The following is a 21182-nucleotide window of genomic DNA, read 5'->3' on the forward strand; positions in this document are numbered from 1 at the left end:
CTGAGAAAGTCAAAGCCATTGTTGACCTGGGTGAGACAGATTTGATGGATGAGGGCACCAACATACCCTCTCCTTCCAAGATCAGATCCTTCCTTGGAATGGTTGGGTTCTATCAACAGTTCTTCGAGGGATACTCCCGTATCAGCAAACCTCTGTTTGCGCTGACATCTGGTGTGAAGAGGCCACGACGTGCCAAGGGTAAAAGGAGCTCACCTGTGTCTAGGAAGCTCTCCTCCGCTGACTGGACTCCGGAATGCAGTGAAGCTTTCAGGGAACTGAAGCAGGCATTGTTGGATAATGCCACCCTTGCCCATCCCAACTTCAGTAAGCCTTTCCTGCTGTCGGTTGATGCCTCCTCCAATGGCCTCGGGGCTGTGTTGTCTCAACTGGCTGAGGGTGACGACATTGCACGACCCGTTGCATTTGCCAGCAAATCGCTCAACTATGCCCGGTCACCTTATCCAGCTCACAGGCTAGAGTTCCTCGCGCTTAAATGGGCTGTTTGTGATAAATTTAGCCACTGGCTGAGAGGTCACCCATTTACCGTCTGGACTGACAACAACCCCCTGACATACATTCTCAGTAAGCCAAAGCTTGATGCCTGTGAGCAGAGATGGGTGTCAAGGGTTCCTACACATTTTCCATTTCAAAATTCCATACTTTTCCAGACTCAAATTTCCAGACTTCTCGGTAGATTTGTCAGACCATATTTGACATCTGAGTACAAATAGCTAGGTGTTTATTATGTAAATAAATGGTTTTAAAATCCAACTGTTAACATGTATGTTACATTCTGACTATGTACGCTATTATGTTGCCAAATAATTGCCAGAAGATTGTAGCTAGGTACTGTAGCTCATACAAATCAATTAACACCAAACCCAGACAAGTTCAGTGCACAGCATTTTATTCAAGCTGCAATGTTAAAACAGTGCAATGTTATTCAGTTTTTGTCATGTAAATTTAAATAACTGTATACCTTCAACCCCTACAGTAACAGCAGGGATGTTCATGTACAATTCACCAGGACACTAGAAAAGAGAACTAAAGTCCATTGACTTTGCTTCATTGGCTGTTAGATGGAGTAAAACATAAAACATACTTGTAAACACTGTTTAACAAATAACTATAAATAAAGTCAAATAATAATTAGTAATCATACATTAAAAGAATGCCTTTTGAGACCTTAACATACATAAGAACAAAATGTAAAATCATCGGTCACAAAAAGTTTAAGAACAGTCTCCCATTGACTTGTTTTTACCCTCAAACCCCACTTGCTCTCTAAAAATACAAAGTGCTGTGTGAACCACTGTGGGACTGTGAAGAGGAACGAACACACACACACACACACACACACACACACACACACACAGGTCTGACCTGTACTGCCATGGCTAGGCTATACCCTCAAAGTTTCTTCATTTCATTGATTTTCTTTTCAATGTCTTTGTCATATTTCATTAGCTCTTTGTCTTTTGCAGCTTTCCTGAGGGCATTTGATTTTGCAAGCACAGAGATCTTGTCAGTGCCTTCTGCTTCAACTGCAAGTTCATCTGCAGATGTCAGAAGTGCATTTATGTTGGTCTGAAGCTTTCTTCTCTTCATCTTGAGTTGGTCCACCTCATCCTGTACTACCTTCCGTTTCTGTGTTTGTTGTGTGCGCTCCCTCTTCTTCTTTTCCTCATCAAGGTACACATGGTAGCTCTGTCTTGCACAGCCAGCAGACTGTAGTAGTTCTTTGGTCATCCCTACATTAGCTACCCCACCCACATGGTGCAGGTGGTCTACTATTACCCGCTGGGCAATCAAGGTTCTCTCCTTCATGTTTGCAACAGTGATGTTCTTATTACCAGAGAACCCTCTTTCCACAGAAGCCTGGCCATGGGACAGCAGGAGAACCTTTTGGACGATTTCCCACAGATCTTTGAATGGATGCTCTTTGGCCAGCTGTGCATGGAAGAAGGTGTCCAGTCTGGAGTGGGCACCAGTGGGCCACTGTGAGGCATCCTCACTCGTTTTGCAGATCACAGTCCCTGAACTGGTTGAGGATTATGTCACACTTGTTCTCTCTGATCTGTCCAGCACTGGAGATGATCTGCAGGCACAGCCTCAGTTGTTTCTCACAAAGGTCTGGCTTCTCTTTTATCTTCTGTGGATCCAGCCATGCCAAGTTTCTCACCAGTGTGTACCTCAGAGGGCATTTCTCCAGCAGCTTTGTCACAGCTGTGACAAGGAACTCCTTGGTCTCTTTTCTAACCGTGAGGACATCTCGCTCAGAAACCTTCTTCCTCACCCTCAACTCTGAAAGTAGTTTGTCTGCAACAAATCCTATGTTGATAAGGGAGGCATCTTTGTGATTTGCGCGATCTTTGAAGTCTTCTGAGAAGAGCTTCACTGGAGTCTTCACCCTCTTAAGTGTATCATCTGTGACAAATCTCTGGAGAAGGCGCTTCAGTGTGGTGAAAAGATCGTCTGCCAGAAAAGGTAGCATGGGCTTATCAGTTTGATACTTTATTAGAAAAGTCTGGCACTCTTGAGCAATGGAGAGGAAGATGTTGGCTTTTACCAAAAACATGGGGTCAATGCATGCCTTTTCAACAGACTCAAAAGACTTGTTATTTGGATGTGGTACTTTAGAGGCATTAACATTAGCTACATATGTCTGGATCTGTGGCCATATTGTAATGGCTCTTTCTAGCACTGTGACATTTTCTAGCCATCTATGTTGACTGTACCTGGGAGGGAAAATAGTTGAACCTGTTGGCTGGGGAGTCCTTAAAAAGCCAATAAAGACAATTTAGAGTGTGCTCAATGTCCCAAGTGGTTGTATTGCTGCCAGCTTTAAATGCATTGTGCATTATATGTAGTCCACAACTCCCTATGTTGAGGAGTTTGGAGCCAATCTCGTCTTCCAAGTCCCTGGACAGTGTGTCGAACAGCTTCCAGTTTACATTCGGTCCATCCATTGATAGCTGCAATATGCCATGAATCCCAACAGTGTTGCAGTTGATGCGTAGTGGTTTGTAGAAGTCATCAGCACATGCATGTCCGAGAAAATGAGAGTCGAAAAACCTTGTGCTTACACAGTCTCCATCCCAAAAGCGTATGTGCACATCTACATAATATGTGGATGTAGTGTGAAAGTTGTGGGAGTCATGACAGTTTAAGAAAATTGAATATTTAGTGAAAATCACAGCCTCTACAGTCTGTAGAGTCTGCTAGAGTGAGTGATGACATCACGTGCTCTAGTGTAGCTCCATAAGCTGCCATTATAAAGGTTGAAAAAAGTAAAAAACTTAAACTGTGACTACTCAAAAAGTACAAAAGATATCAAAAAGCTGAATTAAAGTGATAAAGTACTAAAAGTGGTGACCTGTTTAAAGTTTGAATGGAGTTTCTAGCTTAAAGTATGAAAGAGTAGAGTTCAAACGGGGCATGGTTTGAACAGTCCTCCCATAGACTTACATTGTAAAAAAGAAAAAGAGAAAAAAGTAGAATATTTTAAAAAGTAGAAATCAGATTGCTTAGAAAAGTAATAGCACGCATCTTCTACAGAAGCCGAACAGTGGAAAGTTTGAACGGAGTCTCTAGCAGCAGCTAAGCTAATGCTACCACGTTAATGATGCTGACGCGACCTGTGCGTGCAGTGGACCTCATCAACGTGGTAGCATTTTAGCTTAGCTCCCAGCTCCAAAAAGCTGCATTTTGTGATAACAGAAGACTTAATTGGAAATTTTATGGTGGCGTGTACATGATACTAAGCCCAAGGACACTGTACTACTCACAAGAAATACTGCCCTAAGCACATTAACATTTGAATAGTATGTTCCACAGATGTCTTATTAGATTACTTTTTGCATGTAAGTTGCTGAATGTGAAAAAAAAAAATCCTCAGTGCCATAACACTGTCAATCAAGGGCGTAGAATTGGGTAGGGACGGTAGGGACGTGTCCCTACCAATATCAAGCGACTCTGAAATGTCCCTAGCAATTATTTTGATTGACAATAAACGTTGTTTTGTCCGTCAGTGTCTAGTCAATGTTAACAGATCGCGTTCTCTACTACGAGTCCCGCTGCATTGGTGTAGTGCATTGGAGTCCTGCGTCGGCATAGCAACGGACGCTGTAACGAAACTTTAGTATAACAGCTGTTTTAGAATGTTATTGCGTCACCCGGATAAAAATTGGCGTGACACCCCCCCAAAAAATCGCTGATTGGCTTTGCCATTTCTTGCTAACGTATGAAATGCTGTGGGCAAGAAGAGCCAAAGCTCCGCCTACCGGCGAGCATGCGAGTGAAGACTCCATCCTATTTTATATTAGTAACAGTTGTGTTTAGCCATTAAAGTTAGTTTATTTAAGTACCGTGTCGAGTGACGACCGTAAGTAGCCTACATGTCACAAGTGAGATTGAACAATGCTGATGTGTGCCACACTGGACAACACTGATGTAAAACAAATATGCCAACAGTTCATCTCTGTTAATGACAGGCGTAGGCATGTGTTTGGCTCCTTCAAATAGGAGCAAGGCAGTGGACACTCAGCTGTTTGTATGTAGGGTTTGGATATAGTTTACAATATCTTATTATTATTATTATTATTATTATTTTAAATGTAAATACAGATCGTTGGTTTGAATAGGCAACAGTACTACAGTACCTGCCTTAAAACAAAATGTGCTCTTCAAAGTCCCATTCAGCTGGCAAATTTGAGTCAAGGATTCATTAATGTGCTGTGTGTCTGTTAATGAGTGTATTGGCTACCATAACTATCTAGATCAGTGGTTCTCAACGTGGGGTCCGGGGACCACCAGCGGTCCTTGAGGGGGTTCCAGGGGGTCCCCAGCAAATTGATGAATTGTTAAACTTCAGCATTATTTAATTTACAAATAGTTAACACAATTACAGAATGTAGAAGAATGACTGTTTTGATCTTAGTTTCACTGTTATCTCTCTACCTACAATACAGACAGTCATGGGATTCTGGATCAAAATCATATCTAACAATAAAAGTATTCTCAGATTTGGGTCCGAGAGACAAAATCTCATCAAATGGGGGTCCATGGCTCTAATGTGGACTAAACTAGGGGTCCTCGATATGAAAAAGGTTGAGAATCACTGATCTAGATAACATGACATGGCGGTCAGAAGTCTATCATAAATGTAAAATGCCTCGGCTTCCAGTGGGGGTTACATCCCCTCCGGACCTCCCCCATTTGTGTCCCTACCAATGTCAAAATCAAACCTACGCTCTTGCTGTCAATGGTGTTAGTTCAATCTTGCAGATATTAAGGACCCCGTTTTCCAACCTTTGCAATCACACACAAAAAATACCCTCCATTTTCATTCGGTCAGGCTCAATAGAGTTTGTTCACCAACCCCATCCAAAAGGGCAGAAAACAGTTTGAGCCACCAAGGAGCAGGCGTTTGGAAGGCGTCACTAAATGAAGGTCTCGTTAACGGTGAGTTAACCACAGCTAGCAAGCTAACAAGCAAATATCAGATTATTATTAGCTAACATTAGTAGTATATTAATATATAGCTGTATTTAAACCAGTACAGCTGTAAAATCTTAAGTTGCACACACCTGGAACAACTCGGTCTCGTTCTGTTGAATCTGCCGATGGCTGACTCACTTGAGGGTGGTTTTCTCGTTATGTCCATGTGGACTCATACGGGCTGACAGCAACAACAATTCGCAGGGGCGCGGGAGCTGTTTGTCTGTCAGCGCTTCGCTCCGACCACCATGGTCAATCCAAATAGGTTCCGACTCTGACGTCGCAGCTCGGAGTAAGGAGCCACGCATCATAACATGTCATTAACAAAAAGTGATTCGAAAATAAACGGGGCTTGCATAAACTGACAACTCCCCAGAATAATCCCGTTTACATGACTTAAGTATTTATTTCGATTATCCAGAGAGAATTGTAGAAATGGGATAAATACATATATATTTTGATTAAAAAAAAATTGTTTCCTGCTCTACCACATAATTTTGTTCATCGCAGCCTTATGAATATCTCTATTACAATTACAATGCTCCAGGCTCTACTATTGGGAAACCTGGAAGTTGTTGCGGTGCGTTTAAATGGAGCTATGAGCCGCTGTGTCCAGCGCGTCTCCAGGATGTCTCTGTCCGTCTCCTGTATTCCTGATGACTTGCACTGTAGAAACTGTGAAGTTGTGCGGAATAGCCTACCAGCTCGGTGTGCACAAAAACAATATAAATATGCAATATGTAATCAAGGTACACACATTGGTTGTGGTGTGCGTAATTGCGCAGCGCTTTGAAAATGCACATCACATAGGCTGCAGATGGAACGCATACAACTGTCCTGCCGCCTTTGGGTGGCTATAGCGATTTCATCAACCGAAATATATCCTACAAGCTATTGTGGAAGACAGATATTGCTAAGAATAACCCCCTGATATAGCCCAGTACAGACTACAATTACCTTTTAGCGTCACATGGTGAGCTGGACACATGCGCAACTTGGTTACAGTTCAAGAAATGCGACTAAGGTGTATACAAACCATTATATTACTTTATACAACTATTGAGGTGATGTGGAAGTGAACATTATAGTAAATATAGTAAGCTATAGGCTATAAGTATTTTCATAGGCAAACTCATGTAAGCTAGAGACATCAAAACACATTATCAAGTCATAACTTTCTATTTATTTAACAATATTTTAACAACAATAACGATTTAATGTAGGGCTATTGATTTAAACAAAAATAAATACAACAAACAATTCATAATAATTAACTATATACAATGTATTGTAATATATTTTTTTTCTCTTAAACTTCAGGTGCAAACATTTTCTTTAGTTGTCCACCTTCGTAGAAAAGGGTGACGTAACAGGGAGTAGCTGCCTCACCCGAGGGGAAACATTCCTCCCAAACAGACGATAACCAGTGAGTCATCGCAGATTAGTAGTTCCATGGCTCCTGACTCAACCTCCCGTGTGCCCCTGATTTTTATTTCTCTCTTCTCACTGATGACAATCTATTGAGAACAAACATGTTATTAGACAAGTGTTTTGTGCATACATAGCCTTTTTGAAATAGTTTTATTTAGTTTTTTCAAATGGTTCAATGAAGTAGTTAGAAGTGCAGCAGGCTACAACACAAAACATATAATTATCATAAGTAAAATAAATTTGTACTCTATGTATTGGTTACCTCAACTTGGGTGAAATTGGTCGAGTGGAGAATGTACCCATATGAAGGGGATTGCTTCCCCCTCATATGGGTCATTCTCACTGGCATGCCAACCTCCAGCTTCGTCATGTTGGCCTCACGCCAGAGGGCAACCTCTACTTCTGCCCCCAAAAATGTGTATCTTCTATTGAGCTTTGATATGTTAAAAATCAGTAGTTTAATTGAGATGAAAGTGAGTATTATACAAGAAAGAACGATAGCATTTAAATTATTCTCTACCTGGTTTATCTTCACATTCCTCACTGGAATTGCCGGGCCCATCTCTGGCTCATGCTTCCGAACAGGTTCCATCTAAAATGTAAAAAAAAAAAAGTGGGGGAAAATTACTGTGTTGGTTAAGCTCAAAATGGAGTTAGGCATCTGTGTGGCATATATATATACATGGGGTGAATAAAATAACGGAAACACCTTACGATATAAAGCAATCCAATACAATTGACGGCAACAAAAAACAGCTTTGTGAAGCTCCTAATCTTCAGTTTTTGTTGAGACGGTTACTGAGGTGTTGATTCAACTCTGTGGTCATTTTTGAGAGTCCAGTTTAGAGTCCATTTTAGAGTCTAGTTCTTGAAGTTTCACAGAAGATAACAATCCCTTTTGAGTCACTATAATTGAAAATCCAAAAGGTAGAGTTTCAGTGGGGTTTTCCAGTCCATTTTTACTGTGGAAGTCAGTGGAGAAAATGGACAGGAAAAGCATTTCAAACTATGCCTTTTCCCAAACTGTGATGGGAGGGTGATGATTTATATTTTCTCTGAAACTTCAAGAACTGGATGCTGATGTCAACCATAAATTAACCATATATCCCAAGCTATGTTGAAGTATTCAGACAGTCCACCCTACAACCTCAAATCACATTGAGTCCAATTAAGGGACCTGGTCTCAGCTTTGTTAGCAAGAAAGACAAAAAAATAAAAAATACAACCTAAATATGACATCTGAGTAATATAAGAAATGTTGAGCAAACTTTTGCTAGTGTGGCAGTTTAGCCCCAAGGAAGGGGGTGAATACTTATGCAAACTAGATTTCTCTTATTATAATTTTATGCTTTAACATACATTTCTACACATTTGTTTTCACTTTGATGGAACAGATTGCTTGGCAAAAGTCCTGAATATATGTATTTTGAAATAACTTCATACACTTGCACTATAAAATGTGCAAAAAGCCAAGGGGGTGAATATTGTTACAATGGGCTGTATACACACCTCACCTGTAGGCTACTTAATTTTAATTTTGAAAAACATTAACACAGCAGTTGCTGCAGTCTTTGGACTTACAGAGGTTATGTATCCTCTCACAGTCAGCAATTTCTGCTGTGAGGGATTTATTTCTTTGAGGTGGATATGAAGAGAGGGGGGCGCCAGCAGCAGGTTGCACTGCTCCATTAGTTGAGGGGCCACCTCCAGCGGAGCCGTATTATAGAATGCCGTCTCTGGCGTGCACAAAAGAGCGGCTTGCCCAGAGAGTCTCCCACAACGGTAATTCTGCATGACATAGGTGCACCCTGGCTTGACTTGATCAGCCAGTTCCTCGTACACGGTGAACTTCACTGCAGAAGATCCATCGCTGATGGCCACCCATTTATTGGCGTGGTAACACCTGGGGGTGGCTCCCCCCTCCCCAAAATCCCATTCGGTCACTTTCACCATGTCTTTTACAGCTACGACATTGATGGTGATGGGTGGGAGTCGCTTATAAGGCTCAGTGGTGGTTCCCAGAACTTTCTGCAGCGCCATTCTGAAAATGAAATTAAAAAAGTCACATTTAACACACACACACACACACACACACACACACACACACGTAAACACCAGTATTTAGGCAAAATAACATGTTTTAGTAACTGCAACTGGCATAGCAGTTGTAGTTTGTAGTATGGTCAGGAAACAGTGAAATGCTTCATAATCATGCATAGGTTAGTTACAGGGAATAATTTTATTGTACCTTGTGAGATATAAACCATGCATGCTCATAAATTTAGAGAACCCCAAGTAGGTAAGCATTAAAACTGCACTTAAATTTACAATAGGTGGCGCTGTCCTTCTACATCGGACACGAGACCTGCAATCCTGCAGCAGACATTGGTGGGAAGTTCTGCATTGGTGCACAGGGAATTGAAAACGCAAGAGACTTACAACTAAAGGTAAAAGGTTGGAGATCTTCTACAAATCAAATTGATCGATTATCGTTTTAATTAGAAGTTGCAGTGAAGTTAGAAGAAGTGAGTTAGCGTTTATTGGCTTGAATCGTGTCACAACAACTGTTTGGGTAGCCACATTAACTGCTAGGCTAAAGTTAACATTATATCAGCATTAGCTACTGCCAGTTAATGCTTGTTTTAGCCCGAGGCAACAATAGCATATTCAGCAATTAATGTTAATACGGGAGACTTTAATGGTTTATTCATAGGCTAAGAGAAGTCTGTCGCTGTAGTCTGCACCTCGTTTTTCTTATAACTGTAACACACTGAAGCAAGCTGTACGCTGTGTATCCAAGACTAGGGCACAGGCAATCTTCGTTTTGTATGCCAGCTAAATATGAAGTTGAATATATATGAAGCTAAATATGAGTTATGTTGGTAGTTATGCTAGGTAGTTACAACTAGCAACCAATTCTTGTATGTAACGCTAGTTAGGTTGGCTAACTGTCAGTGTTTTCTCCACTTGGATAATACCATCTAAAGTTATTTGCCACAGGTAACAGTCGTCCCAGTGTTATTGTTAATAAACCAACTCTACAATCTATTCCTACACGAACTCAGAAGATAAAATAATTTGATTGTGTGAAATGAAAAACTACCTATAGTGTCAGTCAACGTTACTAATCTAACGTTACAAGGCTAACGTAAGCTTTGGCTAGGTTAGACAAATTGTAAGCTCAGCTGTCAAGTAAGGCTTGAATATGGCTACAGCAGTGAATACTGCTGTTTCTCGGGTAAAAAAATAAACGTTTTTTATTTTTAGCATATTTTATACGGTTTTTATATCAGCAGTCATTGAAAACTTTAGTTAAAAGCCTGTTCATAATCAGTTACCCACCTTATAAGCTTGTTCTTGGAAATAACGGCTGTCAGTCAAGTCCTTACCACACAGTAGTGTTGTGTCTCGCGCAGGTGTGCCTGATGCAGTCCATCACTGTAGAGCAGACTATAGTAGGCCCTACTCAACTGACAGTGTTCATTCAATAACTTAGCTAAAAGTACCATCCAAATTTATTTGGTACAAGTAATGATTGTCCTGCTGTTACTGTTATTGTTGCTGCTGCTGCTGCCAATAATCTATGCAATTAAATAGGCCATTTAAGTATGCCTATAAGAGCTCAAAGATAGAGTAAACTATAGAAGTAAATGAGCCATCACAAATAGACAAGCAATTGATCAATGAATACAGTAGCCTTAAGAAGTGTGTGACTCCTGTAGAAAGAGCTAACATGGGGGTTTTAAACCAGACATAACAATGTGGTAACTATACAAACAACATACAATACAAACAGCTTAAAACGGTCTCTATTCTGTGTATCTGTTTGTCTGTCTGTCTGTCTGTCTAGGGGGTGTCAACAGCAGGTGACACAGCTCGATGAGATGAGGGGCCCCCTCTAATGGAGCTGTGTGACAGAAGACAGTGCCTCCCCAGTATACAATGGTAGACTGCTTGCCAAGCTGTACAAAGAGGGAGAGAGGAGGCTGAACGTTGCTGGCTGGTGCAGGGCCATCCAGGGGACTGAAGGAGGGGTGGAGACGTACTGAGCCAGCAGCAGCTCTAAGACAGAGACATCCCCATGATGCACACCTGCATCGACTACTTCACGCAGTGTCGAGAGAGACAAAGACAGAGTGAAATTAAAAACAAGTACAGAGACAGAAGTTACAATTGCCTTATGATGTTAATTTTGTGCCATGATTCACGTGTGATCTGTACTGCATGCATCATGTCAAATTGAGGGGGCAAGAGAAGAGAGAGAGACAGACAAGACAGACAGCAATAGATGAGAGCAGATGATGGAGACAGACAACAGGGGAGGGGTGAGTGTACACACTACACCACATTAGCCTTTTACTTTATTCATTCTGTTTATTCATTCTATCTATCTAAAGAGGCATAGGGTACTGGCAGTGGTAACTGTGTTGTTAGTGTTTACACCATTAACACATATGGGGTGTGTTGGGCTGGTATTTCCAACCACCAAGATCAATATGAGATGTTTTATCTTGAATACCAAATTCTTTGACTATCCCCTCAGTAGATCTAATCTAATCTAACCGTCCCTGCTTAACTTGCAAGTAAACTTTGTGTTGTAGCAACAATGCAGATGTTATAGCCATGAAACTGTGAGAGTGTGCCCCCCTCAAGTAAAGCAGAAGCAGTTGGTGGAGCAGAACCTACTGTTAAAGAAAACACATGGTTTATTGTGGATGCAGCGGTCCTCTGCATGCAAGGTGTGACAGTGGTGAGGGGTATAAAGAACACTGTTACTATTTTGAATGTCTTGATAAAGGTCAGAGTTCCGAATTGCCGACAGAATACATCAGAGTTTGTGTGTGCGGGAGTAAGTTTTTGTTTTCTGATTAAATCTTGTAGAATAAGCCAAAATAGGGGTTGTAAACCAGACATGCAGTGATGTAAATAGGTTTCCAATGTAGTGAGTCCCCGGGACCCACAGGTGGTAATTTGAGTGGGTCCCAGGGAAATTGAGTGGGTCCCCAATAAAATTTGTGTTTTTTGACAAATTGTAGTGTTAAACTTGTGTTTGATGTTATATGGTTATAATTATGGTTATATTCATGTATGTTGAAAATATATCTGAAAATTAAACAAATAAAATCCCAAATCTGAAAACTTTATTTACAAAACATTATACAAATGTCACATCATCATGACATACTAGTCTACAAAATTCATTGAAACTAAGTACATAATTTGTCTGTAAGGCAAAACAGGGATAACAGCTGAAGTTGTATCAAACAATGAGAAACACTGACCCTGTATATGCTCCACATTTGTCACAGTGCCACTTTTGTCCAGCAGATGTCACAGAGTCTAACCATTTGATTGCAAAAAAATAGTCTGGAGGTCTGACTAAAGGCATGTGGATATTCAGGGGTTTGACAGTCTAGTTGGATGCTTAAATTGCAAGAGCACAAATCATCACATTTATATCACTTGAACTGACTAATGTGAGAGATGCCAATACATACATGTGAACAAAACAGTAATGTCTCATCAGCATAACACAGTCTAAACAAATGTCACCAAAATGGCACCAAAATCATCTACCCAGTATCAAAAATATGAGTGATAAGAAAATGAATTGAGTCAAATTATGTGAAACTTTTATCACAAACATGAAACTTGACAGTAGTAAAAAGCTGTCCTCTGAGTCTGGTGATAAAATAAAATGACACAAATATGTTTGTGGTGCATTACGACCAGCTCAATGTAATTCAAGTCTGTAGCATTTATCAATGATTACTTGTACTTCATAGTGTACAGCCTCCTCTCCTTGACCTCTTTCCAGTTGGCCAGTGCCTCTGAACTCTGACCTTTTGGGCCCCAGGTTGACCTTGAGGAGCTGCTCTTGATGTCCCAATGACAGCCTGTTCCTGTGAGGGGTGAGGATGAGGTTTTGAGAAGAAAACCCTCGTTCGCAGCCAGCTGTATGCACAGCCAGGGTAGTGGCCAATTGAGCAAGGATGGTGAGGTTGGGGAAATCTTCCAGGTGGTACTTTGTCACCAATGTCCAAAGCTTCCACATGCTGTCTCTGGGGTAGTGCTGTGCTTTGATAACTTTCTTCACCAGGGCCCACTCCTGTCGAGTTTGTGCAGCGTTGATGAGGGGCTGGGTAGTCGTCTGGTGGTCCTCCCCGTCCTCCTTCCATTGGTGGGTTTGCTCATGCCCATAGTGGGCAATAAGCAGTTCCAGCTCCTCCTCCCCATAGACCTTCAACTCTTCTTCACTCATGAAGACGATCAGACGGAGACTCATCACACCAAACGCACACAATAGAGAGGTGTTCGGAAACCTGGAGTGCATGCTACTTATCAAGTTGTCAATTAATTTGATGCACAGCCGCTCCAGATTAAATGTGGCCCTGGTGATTTGGTGCTCACCCACCAATGCTACATCGACGTTTTCTGTTTGCAGGAACTGGGATAAGATCGTAAGATGCTGATAGTTGGTGCATTTGTTCGATTTGTGCATAGACGTGCCGGTTTTGAATTTAATTGTAGATATGTTACAGATATGAATATGATACCTGCAAGTGGGGACGTGTTTACCGTATTTCCAATATGTGAAACCTTTCTGATAGAGCAGACTTTGACACAGCAACGGTAAACATCATTTGAAGAGAAGGATATATACACAACACACCAACTGCGTTTTTAAAATGTAGTTGCTCATTGAATTTACTTTTGTTTTCTACTGTCTTAATGTGTTAGCTGGTTACTTTTGCTGTTGGTACTTTCCCCAATCCTAAACACTAAAATACAGGAAAAAAAGGAAACATGGCGGTGTCCATTTTGTTGTTAGTTGCCTAGCAACAATGTTCCCATAACGTACAACACTTGAAAGCCAAGCATATTATCATGGATGTATTCTTATGCCGCAAATATGACTTAACCAATTCAATTTGAAGGAAGTAATAGCACCATTAAAATAAAAAACTTACTTGAGGTCCTTGACTTTGGCGGTCCATATTGGCCAGCGATCCGCGAGACTCCCGCTCCTGAGTCATGAAGGTGACGTCGTTTTCTCCTCTAGCACACCGTCGGGAGGCCGGTGTGCTATACGGCTACTATTTTATGTAGCTATTATAGTAAAAGAAAAAGTACAGGCGCTGGTATATACATTAACTGTCCTTTTATTCCAAAAGTCGTATTTAATAAAGCCCCGGAGGGCGGGAGTGGACGAACCCGGTTAAACAGTAACGGCCCGTACGGGACGCTCTAAGAAGTAAAGCGAACGCACCCGCAACGAGGCAGGGATCATTTCATTGGTCAACACTACACCTGGCATTCTATTGGTTGGGAAATTTTGACAGGGTTGTTGCACAAAAAATCCGAGAGCAGACGTTTCACGAGCGCACAGAAGCAGCCTGAGTGCGAGGAGAAGGGCTGAAGCTGGAGCGCAGGAAATCTGTGTGCAAGCAACATTATATCTGAGTGCAAGCATACAGTTTGAGCAGAAGCAGAGCAAATCTAAGTGCAAGCAGGAGATATTTGAGTGCGAGGACAGGGTTTGAGGGAAAGCATTACAAAATCTGAACGTGAAATCAATAAGTCATGCTCTCAAATTTAAAGACCACGCTCTTGATTAAAGATAGGAAAAAATCTCCATAAGATATGCGCGAGATATATGTGCAGACGGTGAGAAAATCGCGGCCGGTGGATTATTTTTTTTTTTCAACACGGCGCGTCCATCATCGGGTCATCATCGACATGAGTGAATACAGTATCCACGTGAGTTTATTTACCAATTACCAAGTTTGTAGCCTTGTTGAAATGAAATCTGTGCGGCGAAAGTAGCATTGGATGCAGGCCCAGCAAGGGTGTTAGGCTTGACCCGATTAGCGGCTGGATTCACAGCAAAAGAGGCGGTGGTACGGTGCAACCAAAGGGGTTTATTCACCCACAAAAATGACATAAGACAAAACTAGTTTGCAAAAACGAGAGCATGGCTGTGAGCAGCTCTCCAGGGTCCTACCAATAGCAGAGTCAGATGAACACTGGCAGCCTTTTATACTCTGCCTCAGGTAATTAACCTGGATGCTACCAACTATAGGGGTCACTTGAACAATAGCATTCAACAATACAATATACTGCCCCCTTTAACCTACCATTCTACATATCTATCAGATACATACAGTTAAAATAGATGTTGCTCTCAAACAATAAATACTGCAACATATAAACAATATACATTTGAGTTCAAACACCCACACACAACACACCCCTCTGCTATCCCATCACATGGTCCCTCCCGGAACTATATATAGGTGCTCGGACACCCCGGGGAACTCTTTTGCCCGAACACCCTGGAACACAGACAAGACAGCACAGGTAAGTGATTGCATGAACCAACAATTAAAACCCTTACATTGCACCACTGTAGTATTGCACTTAGAAATATATATTGCACTTAAGGTATTGCATTTAGAAATATTGCACTTGCCCATACCAAATCATGATATTCAACCAACCAATGAAAACCATTCCATGTCAGGTTAAGTACTGAACATTTGTTTGTTTCCTTCAGGTGGAGCTTCAATCCTTACCCATGCTGAGTAACTGCCCCAGCAGGACAAGATAAAATAACTCACACAAACAAACTTAAAATGTTTAGTAAAATATATATTCAATAAAATACTTTAAATCATGACTCGGTTTGCAATTACTAATGCTGTGCAAATGTTACTGTGCAAACAGTACAAATACTCTATAAACACACACCTGTGACCGTATCACATCAGTATTACTGCGCCAAACAAATTGTTTCAATGTCAGATTTTGTTGTTAATTTTGATTTACTGGGTGGGCTAAGCCTGGATGAGTGGTTGAAAGAGATGGACAGGATGGAGGAGGAAGACAAAAAAGAAAGGAGACACGCTGAAATTAATGAGAGAGACTGGAGCTGGAAAAGTCAAGAAGCAAAGCCGGGACCGTTACACAGACTATGTGGTCCGTTCGCTGTTTTCAGACCTGGTGTGCCGAGAAAGATCTGGTTATTGATTTAAAATCAATCACCAAAATGGAGCTAAACCAGGCTCTCCGTCAGTTTTATTCCACTGTGAAAAACGGGAAAGGTGAACCCTATGGTTTCAGCAGTTATGTTGGCCTACGTGCGGGGCTTAACCGGTACATCAATGATCCACCGATCAGCTGATCCTGGTGTCTGTTGAAAGATCCAGAGTTTATCACAAGCAACAACGTTTTCGTTGGAGTAGTGAAAAAACTTCGCCAAGAAGGACGCAACAAAACATCCCACCACCAAGCGTTAATGGAGGCAGACTTTCAGAAAATCAAGCACTCTCAGGCACTGAATCCAAACACACCTGAGGGTCTTGTCAACAAAGTCTGGTTTGATGTGCAGCTGCAGAGCTAAAGAGGGCAACCGCCAACTGAAGCCCGAATCATTTATCATCCGCCAGGACGAAAACAGTCAGAAATATGCAACGCTGTCATTCAACAAATGCACAAAAAACCACAGATGCCGGCGAAAGAAACAAAGGGAGCCTACGGGGATTTATGTTTGAGCAGCCAGGGAACCCACTGTGTCCTGTCGCTTCATTGGCGAAATACCTCTCGTTGCTGCCGCCCAATCCACCGGCCTTTTATCTCCATCCAAAGCGGACAAACTACACCGTCGATCTATGGTAAGTTAACGATGCAATTTTTTTTTTGTTAGGCTACAGTGTAGCTTAGTTACTCTACACTGTAACAAAAATGATATGGCTGGCAAGTGAGCTATAGGGGAAAGTGAGCATAATAGTTGCCGATGGTAGATACACATGTGGTTATAATGTAACTGCAACATGATGGGAACATTTTTTTTTCTTTCTCCTAATGTTAGGTATACTAGAGAGCCCATGGGGGTGAACTTCCTTGGCTCCATGTTGCCACGGATTTGTAAAGCAGTCGGCACCGAGACAATCTACACCAACCACTGCTTGCGAAGCACCACTGTACAAAAACTCTCTGATGCTGGCCTAGAGGCAAGAGAAATCATGTCAGTGACGGGGCATAAATGTGGATCGTCCCTGCAATCTTACTGCCGCCCAAACTACGAGAGAAGATGCTGGAGCAATATCCTTGCTTCTGGCACCGCGCAATTAAAACGCACCTGTCCAGAGTCAAACACCCCTGTACCAGCAAAGAAGAGTGCTAACATAATTGAACACTACTTCAACAATTGCACAATTAATGGCGATATCCAGATAAATGTTAATAATCACACCAATCTTTAAGCATGCTTTCCACTGTGTCTGTGTAACTGCGTCTGTGTGTTGCTTGGCAACCATTCTGCTAAATGTCACTGAAGAACTACATTGCTTGGCGGAAGAATGATTATTTGTTATCAATAAATTATTAATTTTTTGTTGCTGTGTGTTTATTTTCTGAAACCTTGCCAGGTATATGTAGTAACCGTTTTATAAGCAATAATAAGGGGGACGCTCTGCGTCGTGCCTAACAACGCCCCTTAGCTGTTCTAAAATCACTGTAAACCACGGCCTCGCGGGGCTTATTGCTTTAATAACAACTCCAACTGCTCTTTTCCAATGAAACTTTAAATGAGCTGTGGTGACAGTGTATCTCGCGAGCCGCAGGCCGTTATCACCAGACCAGACTCAACCGTTGTGCAGGCAAGTACAACCTCAGTGAAAAGCACGGTTTACCAAAGCTATGTAAAAAATATATTTGCTCACTTTGACATTTCATGACTGCTTCAATCATATACAGTTAGTCGGCTAACTTTTCGGTTAAATTCTGTCTGTTATAAAGTCTAAAGTTTATTTTTCAACCGCAGTTTATGTAGTTAGCTACCACCGGACCGGCTGGTTAGCTAGTACGCTAACCGGGTGGCCAGCCCTATAGCCACCGCTACCCCGCTAGCACGCTAGGGGGTAAGCGTAGCTGGTAGTTGGCTAGCTAATGCTAAGCTAACGTTAACCTAACTTGGTCCCGGTTGTTTGTCTTGTAAACAACATAAAACGAAATTGTAAAATACCAAAATACATTTAAAAGCATTGCAATCTAAACTACTAGACACTGAAGCAGTTACTAAACGAGCCAACAACCGACTACCGTTAGCTCGCTAGCTAACTATGTCCTCCCTTTCTAACCTGAATATATCCAATGTTAGCACACATTGCTGAGACATTGCTGAGACACTCATAACATGCAGTGTGCAATGAAAATAAAACGAAAATACAGACGGATAAATTGGCAATATAAACAAGTACCTCAGAGTGACAACGTTTTGATCAAAAAGGCTATATCAGTTTTCCAATCACAGATTAAAAATAGCCCGACTTACATATGCACGGTCTGTCACAGAGCATTGTTTCCAAATCAAGTACGACCCTGCATCAGGTCAAATTACGTCAAACAACCAGATGTTGTTGAAACTTGCCTGGCGGGAAAGTTTGTTCATGTTTGTGATGATGAATGCCAGCATTTACAACAGCAAGAGTAGTGTAGTGATCCTAAATGCAACGTTATTTCTGTATTTGTTTTGCATATGTTGTTTCATTTTTTGTTTTTGTTTCAATCTGAATCCAGGTTCATTCGCATAATGTCGAGTAATGTACGATTTTTGCCTTAGTCTGAAGGCAGCATCTTGACTGTAACGACTGGTTACATACAACATCTGTCTCTGTTTGAACTCAGCATCTTGACTGTAGTGACAATTTATGTAGGAAATCTTTCATTGTTTGAACTCAGCATCTTGCCTGTAGCAATGATTTATGTAAGAAATATGTCTCCGTTTGAACTCAGCATCTTGATGGTAGCGATGGACTACATAAGCCCTTTTCCGTTGTTTATATAATTTATCTTCAGCATACTTCTTCCTCTCTTTAGTTTTTTGAGCGTCCCTTTGTATTTTTTTTTTCTTTTTGTCATTTGTAGGTTTTGTCTTTTGCAAAAGCATTGCTCTCTTAAATTTTCTCCTTTGCTGTTTGGTATGTTTTGACAGAACTGGCATATGTTGCTTATTCAGCTGTGGTATTTCTGATATAGGATGTTTTACTGTACCTTCACTGGAGTTCACATGCATCATCATCACATTTGCAGCAGGAGAGCGTGTGTGCCAAGGGCAAGGAGTTCTTCTATCTTCCCTCTCAGGTCAGGGCAGATACACTGTGAGTGTGCATCCATAGGGTCAATAGGATCATGGTTATGATGTTTATCATACACACGCTGGACAATGACCATGTAATTTTCCCACTCACTACTAACCTTAAATGACACATAAGCCTTGCAACCCACTGCTCTGTAGCTTTTGGGCTTTTGTTTTCCAAAACGGATGCAATTAAATTTGCAATAGCTGCTTTCCTTGTCTTTACTGGAACTGGAACTGAAAGTGCTGTATTGACCATCAAGGCTTAAACTTTGCAGTTTTCCAAGAACAACACTAAGCACATCTTCCTGACGTTTTATGACAAAAACATCTAGTTTTGCTTTTTTCACTCCAGATTTTCTTTGTTCTTCTTTGATGACAGCTGTTTTAATAATGTCCTCCATTTCTGGAAAAAAAAGTACATGGTTTTATTTGCATTTACTTTACTCTAGATACAAACTTTAATGACGGTCCTGGGCGAATGTCACTTGATGGTGGGCCTGGACTAACACTGATGGTCCTGGGCAAATGTCAGAGGAAACGCCTAGCTGGCCCTGAAGTTACATTGATGTCCGATGCAAACGTTATTAGAAGTTATCAAACGTCATTACTTACTAAACCTCACTTGTGTGAAAATGTTGTGTATACGAGTGTGTGTATGTGTGTGTCAGAGACATAACGTTACATAAGAAATATGCTATCAATTGTGATAATGAGAAGGGTTAATGCACACGTTGTTGAGGTGCAGGTCTGGTCGGTAACATCAATTATTCAGAAACATACCGCCAGACACACGCTTGGCTCCGATACAAATATTGTTTTATTGAATATGAGAACCAAAAGAAAAAACGTTTCAGCAGCAAGCTGCCTTAGATAGAGGTAGAGCTACCACATGTCGTAAATATCTAGTAACGTCTATTTTCACACATATTTCATCACCGTTAAATAGAACCCACAGAGGTTAAATACATATAATAATCCCCCCACCCAAAAATCGTTTGTAAAATCCAAGCAAATCTCACCTTTTCTGCGTTAGGACACCCATGCACCAGCTAAACTTCACGCCAGGGCACCTAAGATGAAATGACGATGTTGCATGGGAACGCAAAACTATTGCAAGGGAATGCAAAAGTATTGCGAGGTAACGCAAAACAAATTGCGAGGTAACGCAAAATATTGCGAGGGAACGCAAAAAAAAAAATCTCGCCGTGACCCTAGGGGGGCTCCGTACGATACAGTCGTGTGTCGTGCTATATTTTATGGAGTTTATTGAGATGCCACTGAAATTACTTGTTTTATAGAGCTTATGAGCCACATTTATTTATTTATATAGCAGGTGACATCAAATGGTAAATGCAAGCGATTTTTTTTTCATTTGGCCTCGAAATTGATCTACAACCATACCATTTTTTAAAAATTAATATTAGCACCAAAGAGCTCAAGCAAAAAAACGCATCAAAGCGGAATGCCTTATTTGGGCAGAAAATGTACGCCAGACTGTGTGTTCCATGGTCCAGGAGAGAAAGCTGTAGGCGTCCAATTCTGCCGCGAGAGGCTTTACCATGGAGTCTATGGAACACCCGGGGAAGGGAACCTTTAGCGTCGTTATAATGACACCAAGAGATTTGACAAAGAGTCAACATAGGACGAGTTGGGAATGAGAACGGGTTGAAAGTACTTGAGGAGTAAAAATAGCAATAGCAGTGAGAATTTGGTCATTTAGGAGCATACAGCATGTCTGTAAATTTGACTGTAATTTCCAGCCAGCGTACAAAATGGTATTAGCCTAAAAGCAAGGAGATGACCAGGTCCCCAGTTTGAATTCCACAACTAGCTTGGTAAGTCTTCAACAAAGAACTGCTTTTGAGGTGCCAGTGAGCAATGTACTTAAAGGAGAAATCCACCCTAAATAACTTCAACACTAATAAAAAAATAGCTGTTGGTGATGTACCTTGCATTTCTGGCCCCATTTTGTTATTTGGTGGTGTATTTTTCTTATTCCCATCAGTGGTAAATGTAAATTTGTTGTCAGTCCCTCAGAATCAAAGAAAAAGGGCTTCTTTCTAGAGCCGCCATTTTACACTGACGTTCAACAATCATACAGGGAGAAATC

Source organism: Centroberyx gerrardi, chromosome 7 (genome assembly GCF_048128805.1).
Source record: "Centroberyx gerrardi isolate f3 chromosome 7, fCenGer3.hap1.cur.20231027, whole genome shotgun sequence".
NCBI classification, from domain to species: domain Eukaryota; kingdom Metazoa; phylum Chordata; class Actinopteri; order Beryciformes; family Berycidae; genus Centroberyx; species Centroberyx gerrardi.